We start from the raw sequence: 6,081 nt of genomic DNA, 5'->3' as shown, positions 1-6,081 counted from the left end.
GGCCCAGGGCTGTAACACTATTGCTTTAGTAATAGCTGAGATCAGGAAACACAATGGCATCACTGTGAAGAAGTCTGATGGATCATAAAAGACCTGCAGTCAGATATTAAGTTCATCCAGATGATCTAAAACACTGAATTTCCAGGTGAGTGCACCTGAAATGTTGGTAACAACCGCCCATTGACAATGCTGAAGCAGGAAGAGTAAACTGTGGTGAATGTTTTACATTCAGTTAGGGTAATATGTTTGCTTTTCACCTAATGCTACAATTATGCTTCTCTAAAGATATCTGAAACAACTTTGCAGACCAAAGAAGCCCTCTATTAAGTGTAGAACACAGAGGCTCCCAGAGGAGTACGCTGAATGGTTCATTTTGCTCCTGTTAAAACTCGAGTTCAAGTGTGACATAAAGACTTTTTTTAAACTGACTAGTGTATATAAGAGACCGCCATGTAAATGTTTCCTACTGACCCTGTGCACGCTCTCCTGCACTGATTTCAGTGAAGTATAAGCCTCCTCTGGTCCCAGGACTGTACCACCACAAAACCTGTGATTTGTTTAGTAATGCAGAAAAGTGTGGTTCTTTGACAAACAGTTCAGGAATCAGATGAAGAATGAAAAGGCCAAATCCTAAAGGCCAAATCCTAAGGCTTTTACTTTCATTAATATGAAGGCAAAAACAGTTTGAAGTCAATTTGTGGGAGGGAATTCACAGGGCACACTATTTCACAATAGTGTTTCTTTCAGTGCGCAAAACACTGCTTCATTGTCCATGCATTGGCGTGGTTACAGTGTTCTCTGTGTCTCATAGAGGTTCTTTACAAAGTGAAGTTTTTAACCAGTTTTAGGACACATTTAGTGCTACACTTTTAGGTCCCAGTTCTTTTTTTTTTTTTAACAAAGTGTGAGATTTTAACAATCGGATGGTAGGACTTTAAGTATTTACCATTTGAAAGTGGTAGTCTGACAGCTCCTTTCCTGTTACGAAAAGTTATCCATTGCTCCGCTTACCTCACTGTCAGACCGAGTGAGCTCAGTGTAAAAATCTCTGAATTAGAACAGAGGGTTTCAATCTCTGTACAGTCCAAGAATGTGAGAGGTATCTGGACACTGTCATTGTCAGCTCTACTGAAGAGCTACTTCCTCTTCCTGCCCCTACTAGTCCTCTGACCTGAGCCTCACTCCGCCTGCTGCTGCTCCTGGTTCTGCTACAAGCTCAGTCACCAACTGCTGATTTTACTGAGATGAACATGCATCCCTCCATTCACACTGTGACTTCACAATCAGGCTGTAATGATGTCATGGCTGGACAACCCACAGAGCTGCACTATGAGCTTCAGTCGTTAGCCTCCACTGTTGAAAGTAGGAGGAGGAGATATTTCTTTCTGGTCCCACTCCTGTCATTGACAACAGCTAAGCGGTTCAGTCGTCTCTCCAGTCTTCATAGCTGGATGAAAAGTTCTGCTGTGGCCGCAAGAGTTGGGTTCATCAGCAGTTTTGGTTCTTTCTGGACCAGACAGGACTATTTTAAACGGGATGGACTGCATCTTAATAGTATTGTTTCAAGTAAACTGTTACGAAATTTTATTGTTTTTAGCCTTGACTAATATTACTGGTCTTGCTTCATCTATCCCAGTAAGGATATTAGAAAGGCAGCGTCAACTTTAGCTCCTTCTCCCACTCCACACAGAAACAACCACATCGATGTTAAAATCATCTCTTCAACCCTCACTGTGAATTCAGCTAATTTCTCTTTACTTAATGTAAGTTCCCTCATAAACAAGTCATTTATTTGCCAGGATTTCATCATGTACAGCAACAAGGACTTCTTTTTTTTTTTTATCATCACAGCTGATAAAGACTTCTGGTTTTCTACAAGAATTCTCAGATCCCTTATCATTCATAATGATAAAACATGATAGGGTCCTGATTCTTGGCGACTTTAATATTCATGTTTACTGCCTTTCCTCCTCTCTGCTGGCCTCTGGTTTTATTAAAGTTTTAGGTTCTTTTATTCTCCCCCAACAGGAAGAGTTCCCAGCCATTACAAAGAGCACACATTGGATGCTGTGATCTCTAATGGTCTCTGTGTGGATGATGTTATCCTGATTGATTTTCCTTTCACCGACCACATTGAAATACACTTCGAGGTCCCTAAACCTACCACACCGATCCATTCTCGTCCCCTAAACTCACCGTCTGCTCCAGTCTCCTGTCAAGCTTTCACTGACGATAAGGAACCTGGCAGTGATAAAGACTACTGTGTTGATGAGCTTGTCAGTGTTTTTAATTTACATTATGAAGTCCATAGCTCCAGTCAGATTTTAAAAATCCTCCTCTCTGCCCTGGATAAACGAGGAGAAACCATGATCAAACTGCTCTGATCAAAATTTGCTTCGATTCCGGCTTGTTGTCCATTTTAATTCTCGTTGACCTCAGCTCAGCCTTTGATACAGCGGACCACAAAGATTTTACTCAGCCGTCAGAGGTACAGCGTTGGCGTCAGTGAAGTGGCGATGGACTGGTTCATCTCCTGTCTAATAGGTCTTTTTCAGTCAGGCTTGGAGATGCCTCCTCTTCATGTACCCCCCTGTCTTGTGAGTACCCCAGGGTTCCATTTTGGGGTCCCTTTTTTCACAATACACATGTTACCCCTGGGCCATGTTCTACGCAGCTATAATATATATTTTTTGGGCTTTTGGCTTTATTGACAGGATAGTAGAGAGAAGAAGACAGGGAAGTAAGGACAAGAACTGACCTGCAGCAAAGGGCCATGGACTGGATTGGAAGCCATGGCTGCTGTGTCGGAGACCTGTTGATGGGTCGCCTGCTCGACCTGTTGAGCTACTGCGGCACCCCATAGCCACAATATTGATTTCTGCTGTTGTGCTGACAACATCCAACTGTGTGTACCACTTACTGTAAATCTGCCTAACCAAAGTCAAAAACTGGATGTCCAAAAAATTTTCAGCAGTTGAATGACTGTAAATCAAAGGACATCATAACTGCACATCCTGGGCCCAGCACAAGCAGTATTTAAAATCTGTCTTCTAGTCTGAGTGCTCTGTCAAAAATGTTTGTGAAGAGGCTAGAATCTAGCAGTCACTTCTGATTCGGAACTATCTCTTGATGCACAGGTGACCAAGGTGGTGCCATCCTTTATGCTCAAATGAGACAATTGACAAAAATCCGACCATTCCTTTCCCCTCCACTTTTTGAAGCTGTGTTTTATCTCTTCCAAGCTTAACAATTGCAATGCGCTTTACCTTGGTATCAGTAAGCAAAACACTCACAGACTGCAACTGAACCTAAATGCTGCCACCAGGCTTTTAACACGTACTTAGAGAGGTGACCACTTCACACCAGTCCTTGCTGCTCTTCATTGGCTACCTGTAAGTTCTAGAACTGATTTTAAGATTATAATGCTTGTCTTTTGAGGAACTACTAATTCCTCCTGAGCCTGAACGCAGCCTGAGATCCACCAACAGGGCTCTACTGAAGGCTCCAAAGTCCCATTTGGTCACTGACTAAGGTGACTAAGAAGTTGCAGTTCTTCCCCCAAGCTCTGAAACATTCAAATTCAGCTTAAATCTCTTCTTAAAACTTGCCTTTGCCATACAGCCTTTTCTTAACTGCTGCTTTTAATTTACGGTTTTGTTGGGGGTTGTTTGTTTTATCCTATTTGTTTTTACTGTAATGCACTTACTGAGCATTTTGAAAGGTGCGATAGAAACAAAGTTATTACTGTTATTATCACCATCTGTTCTTTCTTACCATACAGTCTTACATTTTGGTAGTTAGCTGAAAAACTACTGACAGACTTCCATGGCATCTGCTGTGGTTATACCAGCACAAAACTCTACAAAACTCTTCTCAAACTGTTTGAATTTACTTACACACTATAGTCTAAATTCAGTGTTGTTTCAAATTTCACGTTATTTCTCTTTTTCAGAGACCAGATAGTGAGCCACACAATACTCCATACATGCCAGAGAACACAGAGGGTAAGCAGATTATTAGGGAGCATAGTTTTACCGTGCAGAGCTTCTAAAAATGCCTGAAAGTATGAAAGATGCTTCATTAGAGTTTATGCTGCTGCATATTGGTAAGTAAATGTAATTTCCTGTAATCACAGCCCTGTCTTGGTGTTTTAGCTGTTGTTAGATCGTTACAGAACAATTTTCATTCTTGTCTTTATCTTGTGCATCTACTGAGATCAACTGAACATTTACTAGAACTGATCGTCATGTGTTTCTGCTGTTCAGCCCCCTATTGAACCTGCTCTCCTTGTCTAGACACACTGAATGCAGTGTAGCATGGTTAGAGGGTTTACATACAAAATGAGATTTTGTTCAAATATGCCTTAACATTATATGTGTCACATTTACCTGCCTCAGCTCAGACACAGAGCAGGAACCTGATGAAATGCAGTTTTTACTTATTATATTTTATAAGGAAATTTTTTATTAGCCTCCATTGCTCCAATTACGTTTTTTTTAAATACAAAAGCTGTTTTATATCTCGATATTTCACATGTGATATTGTGATTCATTTATTTTTTAACCAGTTTCCGTTGTGTTTTCCTGTTAGTAAAATGTCACCTCTGAAAGAAATGGTTCATCATCTTCATTGATGTGTGGCTGATCAGGATTATTCTGCTGTTCTGTCACACATAAGGTGTACAGTATTGTGAGTGCTGCTGTGGAGCGTTGGTCGGGTGGGGATGTATGAGGTCACTGCTCTTTTACTGCCAAAGATCCAATAATGTCAAGATAATTCACCTCCATTTCAAATCTATGAAGTCTTTATTCCTAACAGTAGCTTCATTAGGTTATGATAGAGGTACATTAAGCCTACATAGGACTGCAAATACTTAGACTGTTTTGAATATGGGTGTTCACTAAGTTAAATGTCAATAAACCTGAAGTTATTTTAAAAATGATTCTACGTTTGTGAAGTCACATCACTGTTGAGGAAACTGTATCATTGTTCTATATAAAATAAGAGCATTAATACTTTGTTTTTGTTTTTTAAGGCTTATTACTAACCATTAATAATCCCTGTATTCTCCCATAAGGTAATTTATAAATATGTGTTTCTAAATACTTAGAACTACTGCAACAATCTCACTCCATCCGCATTGAATGTGAGCGTTATTCTTTTAGTGTTAACCAGTTAAAGCCCTGCCATGCTTTTAATAACACTTAGCTCAACCATGTAGAGAATAAAGAAGACAGCTGTTTTCATTATGCATACTAAATATTGAAAATAAAACAAATAACCGAGCCTACTGTTTCGTACAGAGTTAGCAAGGAGGGAACTCGGAATCTGCCTCATTAGGTTATTTGTAAAGCATTTCAAATATTCTAATAATATATTTCAAATACAGAGGTAACCAAAAAACCTTTACATAAAGCATTGTACATGTGAATTAGATAGAATTTGAACAGGACAACATTTGAAAACAATGGAGAGGAAAAAACTTGATTAAAGTGAAATATAATATAAAGAACAATCTCTAAAATGCTACAGTTTTATACAGTACATTCTCTTGGCATTAGTACAGTTATATCGCTTGATTTGTAATGGGCAGCTTAGTCGAAAGTGATTTCTCAGACACAGATACAGTTTATTTCCATTTAAAATCTGATATATTGCTAAAAAAAAGAAATATCTGTCAACTTAATAAAAAAACTCAATCAAAATGTTTGAAAAAGCTCTTTTTATTATTGTTTAGCTAATTAGAAGGTGATTGTTATTGAATTTGGATGGCTATTTAGCTGACCTTTTTGTGATATTCAGTCATTTTTATTAATAAGTGATTGTTTACATAATAAATAATTATGGAGTTTGTAAAGACATGATCATAATGAACATAAAAAACATTTTTTTTACTTTTAATAAAAATGTATGCAAGATATATCCCATGGACTTCAAAAGATCCATATGTAATAATGCTCTGGTCAATGACGTGTATATATAGAGCTCTATATATACGTCATTGGCTCTGGTGGACAAAAACGAAACCGGAAGTAGAAGGAAAAGGCCTTTCCCTGTCGGTGTTCTCTGTTCCGCTCACTG

The sequence above is a fragment of the Acanthochromis polyacanthus genome, chromosome 19 (assembly GCF_021347895.1).
Source record: "Acanthochromis polyacanthus isolate Apoly-LR-REF ecotype Palm Island chromosome 19, KAUST_Apoly_ChrSc, whole genome shotgun sequence".
Classification (NCBI taxonomy): Eukaryota; Metazoa; Chordata; class Actinopteri; family Pomacentridae; genus Acanthochromis; species Acanthochromis polyacanthus.
This window is presented reverse-complemented; position numbering follows the sequence as displayed.